Here is a 14,696-nt window from a genome sequence, read left to right on the forward strand (position 1 = left end):
GACTGAAGACCACAACAACAACAACAACATGCAGAGTACTCTCTGTAAAACCAAATTGGGATTCCATCTGGACATGGTGACTTATTTGTTTTCAACTTTTTCTCTTGCTTCCCTATACCAGGGATGTCTATTTCTATGTCCTCCATGCAGGAGTCTGTGCAACAGTCAAATGATGGTGTATTTGTACAACTCTTTTGCACAAATGATTTCTTAAATGTGAAATCTAAAATTTCAGCTTTCCTTTTGCTGTCTTCTATTGCCACCCCAGACTTCAAGAGACTTACTGATTTTATATATGACCAGAATTTTCTCAGATTCTCAGCAAAGTCTTTCACTAAGGTATTACGTTGGATCTTGTATGTTTTGTGCATTGATTTCTTACAGAGGCATGAATTTCTATTAACTTCTGCCTGTCGACATTTGTGTGTTTTTTAACTGAGAGTGCAACAATCCCTGTATTCTTAACATTATCCGGATTTTATTATTAAACCACAGTGGGTCTTTTCTATCCTTAATCCATGTGCTTGGCACATGAGTGTGATTTACAATCAGTTTAAAATTTGGACTTAATTTCTCTATGCCCATCATATTGGAACTAAATGACAGTATAAATAATTTTGTATGGTTCACTGGCCTGGTGCAAGTCTTTCACTTGGGTGATAATGTCCATTTATTATCTTACGTTGCATAGTAACAACTGCTTATGTGCTCTTACATCTGGTAGTGTGATCATGTGTACCAAGTATGCTGCAGTGTTTTGAGTGTCAATGATACAGCCACACACTGCTTGCATGCAGTGGGCAAGTACATGTGGCAGATGTGGTAATGCAGTTCACAAAGTGGGAGTCATATACCAATTGCTTTGGCAATCAGGCAGCATGAAACCAAACGTGCAAAATGTTTCAGAAAGAAAAATTGGCATGTTTACTCAGACACTGACCAGCAGCGTAAGCACAGATATGTGCTGCTGCATTCATGCAGATTTCCAGAATACACTGGAGGACTGGAGGATCGCCAATTGATAGTGCGTGAAATTGCTCACACTTGCCAGATGTCATCTGAAAGAGTATGTCACATTTTGACTGAAGAATTAGAAATGAAAAAAAATTATCTGCAAGATGGGTACCACGACTCTAGACACTGGACCAAAAACACATTATAATGGACATATCAGAACAATGTTTGGCCTGTTTTAGGAGAAACGAACAAGATTTTTTGTGCCGGATTGTGACCACAGATGAAACTTGGGTGCCCTATTATACCCCAGAGACAAAACCACAGTCAAAGCAGTGGAAACATGCTGATTCTCCACCACCAAAGAAAGCAAAGACAATTCCTTCAGCGGGAAAGGTCATGGCATCAGTGTTCTGGGATGTGAAGGAGATTCTGTTTGTAGATTATCTCCCTACTTGGCAAACAATTACTGGAGAATACTATGCTAACCTCCTGGACAAATTGCAACAAAAGATACGCGAAAAAAGGCCAGGTTTAGCAAGGAAGAAAGTCATCTTTAATTAAGACAATGTGCACCTGCACTGTGCAGTCGCCGTGGCAAAATTACACGAACTAAGGTATGAATTGTTGCCGCACCCACCATATTCACTTGATATGGCTTTGTCGGACTTCCATCTCTTCCCAAAACTGAAAATTTTTCTCAGTGGACGAAGATTCACTTCAAACAAAGAATTGATAGCCGGAGTTAACAACTGTTTTGCAGGCCTGGAGGAAATTCATTTTCGAGATGGGATCAAGGCACTGGAACATCGTTGGACCAAGTGCCTTAATCTACAAGGACACTACAATGAAAAATAAAAAAAGTTTCAGTGATGTAAGTACTTCTTTTGTATTCTGTTCTGAGAACTTTTCAAACCACCCTTGTATCTATCATGCAAACTGGATGAAATGTGATGAACTAAAGTCCCCTGCTGTTGTGAGAAGGATGCCATTGCCATCTTGTGCTGGAAAGGCAGAACTCCTTGGAGTCGCTGTACTTCTCATGACCTGACTCTGCAGTTGGACAACTTTGTGTGGCAGAGGGTGCTTCTTAGCTGTGTTTTATGGTACAGCATGTTGCTACCAATGTTATGTCACAATGGGTCTTGTGTGGCAGAAGATGCTTCATAGTAATGTTACATGACAGAGAGTTCTGTGTATTAGTGTTTCATTTCAATGGGTGCTGTGTACATATGTTAAGTGGCAGAGGGTGCTCTGTACATTAGTTGTGTGGCAGGGGGTGCTCTATACATATGTTGCATGAGAGGGTTCTCTGTACAAATGTTTTGTGGCAGAGGGTACATCTTACCTCTGCTGCATGGCAGAGGGTGCTTTGTAGTAATGTTGCATTGAGAAAAGCTCACACAGAGGATTTAGCTCATGCCAAACTGATGATGGAGTTGGGTGACTGGCAAGTGGCTCTAGCTCGTGCCGAACTCAGCTTCACTTGGGTGGACTGTGCCATACTGGTGCTGCAGTTGACCAGCTGGCAAGTGATCATAGCTCACAGCTCTCATCATCGCCACAAGTTGTCACTCCAAATGTCAATTAAATATGCAACAAATAACATTTGTGTCCTGAGAACTTTAAGGCATGTTGAATTGCCCTCTCGTGTTTATTGATTGGATAGCCACTGAATTGTTATTTATTTATTTAATGGGATAATAATAATTATTAAAAGGTGGCAATTTTATTTAAGCACTGTTTTTACTCTTTCGATTGTTGCGAGTCAGTGATAGTGCAATGCTGCTCGCTTTGGAGAATACACATTTTATAAGAATTATTTGGTCCAGGAAACACTTTCGCGATCACGGTTGCGATTTAGATGATATTCGCGTAATTATACTGATTAAAAGTTATCGTTTCCGAAAGACGCAGGTTCGATTAAAGCTGCGTGCACTTTTGCGCGTATAATGAAAATATTCATAACATGTCGCGTAACAAAAAGAAACATGCGAATCACAACCGTGATCAAACGAAGAAAATATATGATAACATAAATGTTCTTTGCTGTTATTCAGGACAGGCTCAGATTGGGCCTTGCAATTTTTAGTTATAGGAAATCACAAGACGTTACACTTTAGAGATATTTGTTTTGAATAACTTGTAATTACCTTCTCTCTCTCTCCTTTTTACAGCCTTTATACCTCCTCATCGATTAAGGAACTTTTCCTTCTCTATCGACCAGTACGAGAACAAAATTCAGACTCAACAAAATGTCTTACATCTAATTATTACATGCTTAACCGTTAACAATCATATATAGTTTCGTAGTACAAACAATGCTAATTTATTCCGTGCACTAGAAAGTCTTTGATACACTGAGCACAAAAATGAAAATAATAAAATTATAATTACATTTTTAATATCATGAATACTTCTTTAAATCGTGAAAATAAGGTTTGACATCGTCGTAGTATTAATTTTCACTATTGCAGCACTACATTGCCCCCTTTGGATGTACAGTCACACTTGTTTGACTGGACATCCAAGCAGACTTATTTTCCTTGTCTGTTTTGTTTAAAGTTCACTGTGTTCTTTCACTTGGAAGCATGTGCTTTGTTTACTTTTAAGTCTCAGGGATTTTGAGTTACGCTCCCCATTCGGGCAAAGGCCAATGGGAAAAACCCCGGAAAAAAACCACGGCGGAGCGAGCACATCTTCCATACCCTGTTTTTTTAATTTTCAACATTTGAATATTCACTTCGTATGACATTTAATAATGGTACAATTTCGTGATAGTGCTGCTGGTGACGACGGCTGGCGACTTGGTGTACTGCAACACCGATGTCTCGCCCCATCAGGTAAGTCTGCGATGGACTGCGATGACGTGGCAGGGTGCGGCAAGGGATGACGGATGATGTCGCTGCAGTATGCTGCCCTCACCGACACGTGTGCTCAGCATCCCAGCATACAGTCACATGAAATTCAAACAGCAGTATCAGTTCCTTAAATTAACATCTAAATTACATCATATTTCACACACTCTTTCACTCAACAAGAAGAATGTGGTTTTTTGTGAGGTGTTTGACTGTTTGTGAGTTTCTTGATCATGATGCAATTTCATTTGTCCTTCCGACGTAATTGACTATCTGCAATTAAAGGTTCATGTAATTACGTTCCAACATTGATACAGTTCTGCAACGGGTTTAATGATATAGTCAGTAGCAGTTCCCAACACTGTTACGACTCACCACTGTTGCTGACTGATCGATAAAAACACTTGCTCTCGAGTTTTAGTTTGACTGGAATGTTACGTCCACGCATGTGGTCCCAATAACACTCTGAATACTTGGCATTACTAAACACTTGTAGCACAAAATTTTAAAACGAAATCATGGTAACACAACACACTCATTGAGCGTCCACTTTTGTGTTAAATTCCACTCTTCCGCCTGTGAAATAAAGTTCGTACGCGCAGAGGATAATGTTCACAGGAAGTCTTTGTTCATAGGTCATCTGTGACATGTTCACTCTACCACGTAGTCACTTGATCACATTTATCAAGTCTGACAAGGTAAAGTCCTTGTGCTACCCATAAGAATGTCTTTACACAGTCTAGTTACATAATGATAAATAACTGAATGATTGTACATATCAAATGAAGTACATAATTGTAGTCATTTACAATATAAAAACAAATCCTAAGTCATATATTTCCTCGAAAAGGTGCTCCTGGACTTACAAAGAATTGTGCAGTGATAAACACAAGTCTGTACATGTTTGTCTCTGTGTAATGATCTGTTCAGTCATGGACAACATCTTGTTCGACCTGGTTTATAGCTCATGCAAGTCCGAGCACTAACTTACGGTGGAAAATTTGTTAAACCTATACGTAACTTGCGTAAACTTTACATGTTGTAAGTGTATCCTGTACACAGTCTGAAAGAAAAAAAAAGAACATAACCTGCTCACCCTAGTGAGTTCAAAATAGTTAACACTCAACAAAATGAAACATTTATTTTCTAAAGTGACTATATCCTACTGTTGTGTGAAATATGCAGTTCTGTTCACTGTTCGTAGTTTCACACACGTAAGTTCCTGAAAGTTTACTAAATCTCAACAAGTTTGTATTATATATCTAAAAACACAGATGATGTGACTTACCGAACAAAAGTGCTGGCAGGTCGATAGACACACAAACAAACACAAACATACACACGAAATTCAAGCTTTTGCAACAAACTGTTGCCTCATCAGGAAAGAGGGAAGGAGAGGGAAAGATGAAAGGATGTGGGTTTTAAGGGAGAGGGTAAGGAGTCATTCCAATCCCGGGAGCGGAAAGATTTACCTTAGGGGGGAAAAAAAGGACAGGTATACACTCGCGCACACACACACATATCCATCCGCACATGCACAGACACAAGCAGACAAAAATGTCTGCTTGTGTCTATGCATGTGCGGATGGATATGTGTGTGTGTGTGCGAGTGTATACCTGTCCTTTTTTTCCCCCTAAGGTAAGTCTTTCCGCTCCCGGGATTGGAATGACTCCTTACCCTCTCCCTTAAAACCCACATCCTTTCGTCTTTCCCTCTCCTTCCCTCTTTCCTGATGAGGCAACAGTTTGTTGCGAAAGCTTGAATTTCGTGTGTATGTTTGTGTGTCTATCGACCTGCCAGCACTTTCGTTCGGTAAGTCACATCATCTGTGTTTTTAGATATATTTTTCCCACGTGGAATGTTTCCCTCTATTATATTCAAGTTTGTATTATGTTTGATTAAGTGTCTTAGGGTGGAATCATCTTGAAGCAATTCTTCTTCTCCTTGCTGCAGCTCAGCGTCCTCTTCTCTGTCGAACTGGAGCTGAAATTTTCTTACAACTAATTGGTATTCTGAGAATCTCTTCCTCCAAGCAGTACTGATGCTTCCAATATTGTATGTTCCTATTCTCCCACACGCCACATCACAGTGTGTCCAGAAAATACTTATACACTAGTCCATTAATTAATAATTGTCACTTAGCCTACTCGCACAGTGCTTGAGTCTTTGATGTTTGACTTCACCTCATTACGACACACGTAAAAGGTCATCTACTGTACTTAAGATACATATCTTTTCAAGTCTTTGTGATTGTATAGTCCTTTCTGTGTATTTGAGTTGGGATAGACCAAGAAATAACTATTTTTATGTGGTGTACCTAAGATCACAAATGGTCCTGAGTATAATGGAAACCACTTCTTTATTTTTCTCTTTAATAATGACGACTTCGGATAATTCCTTACTAACACCATATCTCCCACATTAAATTGTTGAGTATTCTGTAGTCTCCGGTTGTGTGATTCTTGCCGTTTCTGTGCATTCTCGTATAGTGTGACCAATGCTTGTCTAAATTTGTCCTCCCAGTCTTCCGGTTCGGTATTTAGTTTTGGAAGTGGGTTGACCCAACTATTGTTCTCTTTTGTTTTTAATGTGAGTTCTGCTGGAGTAAAACCTGTCGATAAATGTGGTATGTAGTTTGCAACACTTTCAAACAGCTCTATGTATTCTACCCACTTAGTTTGTTTAGCTGAGCAGTACGTTCTCACAAAGCGATTAAACTCGTGGAACACGGGTTCCATGGGATTACCTTGGGGGTGGAACTTCGAAATGAAAATTGGTTTTATATTATGTTTGTCTAAGAATTTCTTCCAGATAACACTCGTACAATTTGAGGCATTGTCAGAGAGTAATGTTTCTGGCGTTCCGAAATGAGGTATGAAATCATTTTCCAATTGGTTTATTATCGTTCTCGTGGCTGTTGTTTTTGTAGCAAATAGCTTTACAAACTTAGTAAAGTTATCTAGCACTGCTACGAGGTATTTGACCCCTCCTCTGGCAGTTGGCAGAGGTCCAGCGATGTCAATACTTAAAAGTTGGCGCGAAGCAGTTGGAACAATTGACTGCATTAATGTCTGCGATGATAAAGCACACGGCTTTACGCGCTGGCAAATGTCACATGCTGGCGTCATCCGTAGGATCTTTCTATACATGTTATTAAAATGACAATACATTCTTAGTTTCGCCAGGCACTTCCTTGAACCGAAATTACCCCAAACATTATGTGTATATATTATTAACTTTTGCTCACATTGCTGCGGAATACATACTAGCCAGTTTCGTGAATCCTCATGTCTTCTAAAGAATAACACATCCTGATGTAACATGTAATATTTATGCAATTTCAAAGTAGGATCCGTCCTCAGTTGATCCTTGATCTCGTGCCAAATATGATCTATATCCTGTTTTTGTGCCATATTTTTACACATGTCTAGAAAATATTTACGATTAACATTGTCCGCCATTAGTAACACTTTAAATTCCGATGCTTGCTCTGTGAGTTCACTAAATTGAGGTAGGTTCACCTAGACAAAGCATCTGCCACAATATTATTACTTCCTTTGATGTAAATAATCTGGAAATCATACTCCTGCAACGCTAATGTCCATCTTGCTAAATGTGCATGGAGAAGTTTACAGGTCAGCAGGAAACTCAAAGCCTGATGATCACAGTATACCCGAATGTGTCTACCATAAACATAATAATGAAATTTGCGAAACGCCCATACCACTGCCAATGCTTCAAGCTCTGTAGTGGAATATGCGCATTCGCATTCCAATAATACACGACTTGCGAAAGATATTATTTTTATTTGCTCGTGTCCATCTACTGGTTCTGTTTGAAATAAACACGCACCTAACCCAGTACATGAAGCATCTGAGGTATGCAAAAATCCTTACTGAGATTTGGATGGTGCAAGATTTCAGCATTTAACAAGCAATGCTTGATCGTGTCGAAATCATGTGCACACTGGTCAGTCCACACCGACGGCACATTCTTTTTCAGAAGCCCCAATAGATGTTCGCTGTTAAGCCGTTGATTAGGCACTAACTTTCGGAAAAAGGATACAAGACCCATATATGCCTTTAATTGTCTTTTGTTGGCCGGATATGGACAATTTCTGATATCCTCGAGTTTCATACTATCCGGGAAGATTCCTTCTGATGATACTATATGTCCTAGAAACTTTATCTCCGTCTTTCCAAACTTGGACTTCTTAAGGTTAACCGTAACACCTGCAAATTCAAATTTGTGTAACACCAAGTTAATTAGTTTGATATGCTCATCCCACGTTGGTGAAGCAATCAATAAATCGTCCACATAGACAGTAACTTGCTCTAACAAATCCGGGCCTAGGACAGTGTCAAGCCCATTAATAAAGACTCCGGCACTGACATTCAATCCGAATGGCAATACTCTGAATTGATAGCTTCTTCGTCTATAAATAAATGCTGTATATTTCCTAGATCTTGGCATTAAGACCACCTGCCAGTATGACGCGCGGAGGTCGAGGCTTGATAGATGCTTTATCCCATGGAACTTCTGTAATTGTTCTTCTAGATTCTCAGGCCGTGTCCTGACAGGCATAATAATTTGGTTAATCCGGTGAGCGTCGAGAACCAACCTTACGCTTCCATCAGATTTCATTACCGGTACAAGTGGGTTACTATATGGTGATAACGAGGTCTCAATAATTCCCCATTCCAGCATTCGTCTAATTTCTTTTGTTACTGCATCCCTTTTCATGCTGGGTGTTGAGTATGTTTGATGACAGTAAATTTCATGGGGAAACACTTGCATGCCGTACACGTAACCTTTAATTAGTCCAGGTTTTTTTCAAAAATACTTTACGATAATTAGTAAGTGTGTCTAATAATTGCTTTTGTTGCTGACTGTCAAGACCAGAGGATTGTTGTACTTTTTCTACTATTTCAGAGAGGTGGATATTCTCCTTGTCCTTCACATCTCCCATGACCGGGAATGTACTGCAATTGAAACTATCTTGAAGCCGCCATAAATGTGCGCGAATCGGTTCTATCTTTAAAATTTGACAATATTTTCCATGCAATTCTTTGGTCTTTACCAAGTCTAACCTGACTCTCGTGTCACCGAAACACATGCTGCATTCACCCTTTGCGAGATCGATTATAGTTTCCGTCTCTCGCAAAATATCTAATCCGAGGAGACAGTTCACAGCTAAATTCTTTACAATAAGGAAGGTGCACTCTTTGGCTCCCATTCCAAAATTAATACAAATCAGTGTCTGTTCCCGAACTAGTTGGGCTTTCTGACTAATGGCTCCTGTAACTCGACAATTAGTGACTGGAAAAACCGGAATCTTTCTAATCTAAGTGAAGAAAGAACAATTCATTCAGCACAGAAACAGATGCTCCAGTATCTAAAATCACCATAGTTTGAATACCATAAATATCACAAACAATAGCTGCTTGTACAACTTCCCGTTCAAATTACACTTCTTCCAAAAATCTTGACATAATTCCTCTCGTATATCGACTCCGTCATTATATCTTAACATCTGCATAGTTGAACTACGTTGCTGAGCAACATCAACAGAATTATTCCTACACACTGCATCTTTTGCGTCGTTCGACCCGATTGCTGCTGATTCTATGCGACACACATTCTCATTGTTACTACAGCTGGTTGTCTGCACGCTTGGTTGCTCGTTATTACTAACATCATTCATGCAAGTGCCCCCTAGACACCCTGCGACTGACACATGGGAGCAGAATGTCGTCACATCTAGTTTGACTGACTGGTACTGGTTGATGGTTGCGGTTGACTTACCTCAATGATCTTGATATTTTGATTCGGTGGTTGCCATGGCTGCGCATTCATATGCTGCTGCATGTTATTTGACATATTTGTATTGTACGGGGTTTGTACATGATTGTTGTTGTGATATTGCGGTGGCCTAGGCTGCTGCCATTGCTGTTGTGCATAATTCTGTGTTGACCAGTTATGTGGTGGTTGCACGTTTTGCTGATTATTTGAAAAATTACTGTTATTGTAATTGGCGTTAGCTCTAAAATCTCGTTTCCGTTTCTTTGAAAAGTTTCCGTTATTGTTTTGTCCGCTATTGTTCTGTGGATGATGATTGTGATTCGGTGCATTACCGTACTGTCCATTTGTGTTCATATTGTGGTTCTGCCATCCTGAATAATTCGGACTATTCCAATGATTTTGATTCCCATAGTAGGTGTTTCTATTACTATTGTTCTTGTGGTTTCGCCTGTTGCCATTACCATTACCATTATTCGACGAATTATTTCCTTAATGGTGTCTGTCCTCTTCGATAACCAAATCTAAAGAGTCCAGTACAGATAGAAAATGTTCCACATTGTCTTCAGGAATGTGAAACAATTTCTCCTTTAGATCACGCGGTAACTTCTCCTTTAATATCTTTAAAACATCACACTCAGGAATTGGTGTGGATAAATATTTCACTTTGGTCCGGATACTTTTCGAAATATTTCCGCAAAGTACCGCCTTTTCTATTAAATGGCTCAGGACTATAAACTTCTTTTCTTAATCGTTCTTGTACCCCACGCGACCAATACTTGTTTAGAAAAGCTTGTTCAAATTCATCGAAGGAGCTGCATTGTTCAGCTTTCTATGTCGCGAACAACGCTGGCTCACCTTGAATATGGATAATGGTAAAGACAATTTTCTCCCTTTCATTCCAACTCTTTGGCACTATTCCGCAGATCCCTTTGATAAACACAATTGGATGGGGTCTGTTCTTATCATTGGTAAACTTCTGAAACTGTGAATTCTTCACTAAAGCGTCCTGAGTCACCAATGATTGTGTATGTTCTTGATAAATGGAAGTTACTCCACGTGTTGGATTGAAATTATTGCCCGTCTGCCCCCTACTTTCAGTTAAAGGCGCTTCATAATGGTCGGGGTGTGTTTCTGTGATACCAACACACTCCGGTGAACTGTTATTAAATGTTTGCATACGTGTTTCATTAAGCACTTTCTGCACGTTTTGTAATTCGGTCTGGAGTTCATGAATCTTTGTGTTGTTTTCATATATCAGTTGTGTTCCTGCTCGTTGTAACATCACAGGTATTTCCTTCTGTATAACAGTACTAATTTGTTTGTCTTTGTCATTTAGCCATGTGTTGAATGTGGTCACAACGCGTTCTTCTTGTTCTTTGCATTTTTGTTCTGTTACATTTTGATTATCAACTGTAAGGTTTTGTATACTTGTACTTATGTTGCGTATTTCTTCTTCCAAAGAAGTGTGTGTTTGTTGTAATTTGTCCACATCCTGGGTTACTTGCTTTTCATTCTGTGGTAAGTCATGGTATGTTTGTTGCATACTTGAAATGTTGTTCTGTATAGCAGACAACTGGGCATCTATTTGCTGTTGCAGCTGGTGATCGTGTTCTTTTAACCGGTTTTCAAGCTTTCGATCTATCTCTTTTGAGAACTGTGAAAAGCTTAACTGCGTACGCTCGTCTAATTGACTGATGCGTTCATCCAAGGTCCTAATCCGTTCATCTACTCTGCTAATACATTTATCTAAATTATTATTATTAATCTCAGTTGCAAGCTGTTTAGCAGTTTCTTGTTCACGCTGTATCTGTGATTGTTCCTGTATTTTAAACATTTGTTCCATTTTCATCATTAAGAGAGAAAATGGATCCATTACTGTTTGTGTTGGCTCTACCGGTGGTAAATTGACTGTAACTGGTGTTTCTTGTGGTTCTGCTTCAGTATGCACTTGAACTACCATCTGTATTCTGCCTGACAAGGGGAGGCCGGCAATTGTGAAATTCAGATTCGATTCATACTGCGCATAATAAAAGCTCATGGCCAGAGGTGTAATGTGGCAAAGCACCAAGATGCACTTCTCAGCCGTTGTCGAGAAAATCGACAGTTAAAAGAAACCGTTGCCGTGAAATACTCTCTACGATTGATAATTTTCTACAGCATCGTGGCGCAGCGGTAAGCGCTCGGCTTCGTAATCCGAAGGTCGCCAGATCGAAACCCACGCCATGCAACAGTTTTTTTATTACGGATCGCTCTCCAATTGTACCGCCTCCATTTTTCCGTTTGTTTAACAGGGTGTACCAAAGCTCTCCCGTCCGCACTGATTTTCTACGATGTTATAAGTAGCGCTAGGGACCGCATCTACCTTCTTTCGAAGTTAACAGGCAACTACGCTGTTATGCGGCGGCTTGTTTCGGCCCATTCAACATCTGTCCTTCAAGTGTAACGAGCGAGTAACGGACTTTATATTTCATACCGCCACAGCAAATTTGTGTTCGTGGGGTCTCTATTCTAATTCGAACGTTTGACTTACGCTATACGTATTCGTTTCGGAAAATCATTTCTACGTCTTCCGTTAACTATACGTGGTTAACATTATGAAGACAATTAATAACATTTGTGAAATACAACTTTGTTTTGTGAAATACAACTTTGTTTGCGGAAAACATAATGATGTTCGAAGTCGCCAGTTTTTCCACGACAAACGACTTTCAACAACTTATTATATGCATAATTGTTGCAACTGATTGCCGGGAATTTATATATATATATATATATATATATATATATATATATATATATATATATATATATATATATATAAATCATGAAAATAAGGTTTGACATCGTCGTGGTATTAATTTTCATCGTTGTAGCACTACAATGTGCTGCTTGAATCATTTAGGTACTGGAAAGTGTTGTTCTCTGATTGCTGTGCCAGATAAGTTGTCAGCTGGTAGATAATTAGTGCTACCCATGCAAGGCTGGGGTGGGTCACTAGTCGTGTAACATTTAATGAAATAAAATGTGCTGTCAGTATGACCAGCAGAGTTCATGTAACTGTGATAAAATTCATGAGATCAATATATTCGAATGTCAAAGTCCATTAGAATAGTGATGACTGCACAGGCCAATACAAAATAAAATTACTTTTATAAACCTAAGTCTACATATGAACAATATTATTATCATTACTGACTGATCATTCTCTGTAGCTAGGCATGGACAAAATGAGTGTAATGGCAAAGAAGGGATAGTTAAAAGATAAACATGAAAGGAAAATTAACAAAGACCCTTAGGAGATCACATATTATTTACAACAGATTTGTTTCAGATTTGTAATATTCAAATCATCAAAGTTAAGTTTTATTTCCTTTCTGTTAATCATACACATTCTGACCTTGTAGAATGTTAAAGGCTTACTGGACACAGAAGTTGCTATAACTTTAAGCTATTTGTTTGGCAAACTTGGATACAAGAAGGATCAACATACAATTTATGCAGCCTTCAGGACCTCCAAGGGCACTTCATTGGCCCAAATGGGAGGGTATTTGCTGGTTCAAATTCCACCTGCACTTGCTGTTGTTGAACCTCACAAAACATTAACTGGAAGAACTTAGTAATTTTCAGATGAGTGTATGTACTGAAGTCTGAAAAAAGTAAAACTATAATAATTTATGTTTATTGTTTGTAGCATTGATTAACGAAATGGAATTAGATTATGCGTCTTTCAGTACTGTAGGTTGAGACTGTTTCTTGTGTAAATGTAATAAAATTCCACTTCTGTCAAATGTATATTGTTCAGGACCTTTGAAACGTCAAGGGGTTTTTTTAAATCAAAAATTAAAATCAGTTATCTGTTAGAGAGAGAGAGAGAGAGAGAGGGGGGGGGGAGAACAAAAACCCTGTCAATTTTATTTTCCAAGTGGCAGCCAATGCTTTACTCACCCAGACACCTGTACATTTTAAAGCACTGCTTCCGGGATGGGGATGTGCTGACTCCAGATCGAAGGATGAGGGTCAGTGTGCCGGCCAGCCTGGATGTGATTTTTAGGCTGTCTCCCACATTGAAATAGGTGAATAGTGAAGTGGTAACAAATCCCGTCTCAGTTACATGATTCGGAAACATTTAGCAGACATTCAGACACTTTCACAGGAATTAAGCTACACACAGACAGTTGGGACACACATATTTTGTCCTGAGGGGTAACGGGTGGCAACAGAGGGGACATCTGGCCACCCCTTAAATTAACCATGTCAAATCTGTTAATAATCATGGTGACTCTGCAGAGATGTGGTACAAAGGCACAAGAAAAAGAAGAAAGTAACCCATGCTTTGAGGATTATTTTGGACAAAATTATTGTGGATTATCACTTTCCCTTTATGGTAAATTCTGTGTACTGTCTTTTTTTTTTGTAATATAAAATACAAAGATGTAAGTATACATTTTTCTTGCATTGGTAGTATTGCCTAAAGGCATGAGACTTTTTCCAATCTTTAAACTATAGAGTACACAAGTTCCAAATTTCATACAGATTGGGTGATAAATAAGAAAATTTTAATATATTTTCAAAATGTTAGCAAGTATCATTTTGCATCATCGAAACGTTAAAATGATAATGTTTCCAAACATTGAATAGGCATAAAATGAAAACATACAGAGTGCGCCTAATAGATGTCGGTCGGGGCACACATTTTCAACATGTCCCCAATGAAGTACATCATCGCCTGTTTGCAGCTAGGGTGTCTATTTAATTATCATTTCATTTCTAGCAAAGCTGCATGGTCATCCACGGTAACTGTTCTTTCAGGAACAGATATTACCGTCATATATAGTTAAAAATATGGCTTCCCGGCCATTGACCTTCTTGTGCGAACGCACACGCTATGCCCGAACTCGTACGGGACTTGGTAGATTAATCTGCCACGAGTAATGAGTATGATGGGCAAACATCTATTAGGCGCACTACGAATGTAGTGGTGTGGACATGTTGGGAATGTGGATCTCACGGGGAGCGTGCAAGGGATAAGTCCCTGCAGACGCACTATCCTCTGTGCCCGCGGTGGCTCAGATGGATAGAGC

At 39.2% G+C, this 14,696-nt stretch overlaps 1 protein-coding gene across 1 annotated transcript in view; it reads left to right on the top strand.

Moving 5' to 3' along the window:
• The window catches only part of LOC126259530 (cytosolic Fe-S cluster assembly factor NUBP2 homolog), a 91,066-nt gene that overhangs the window by 27,520 nt on the left and 48,850 nt on the right, over positions 1 to 14,696 (top strand). The gene's annotated exons all lie outside the window — the stretch shown is intronic.

This window comes from Schistocerca nitens, chromosome 5, assembly GCF_023898315.1.
Source record: "Schistocerca nitens isolate TAMUIC-IGC-003100 chromosome 5, iqSchNite1.1, whole genome shotgun sequence".
Classification (NCBI taxonomy): Eukaryota; Metazoa; Arthropoda; class Insecta; order Orthoptera; family Acrididae; genus Schistocerca; species Schistocerca nitens.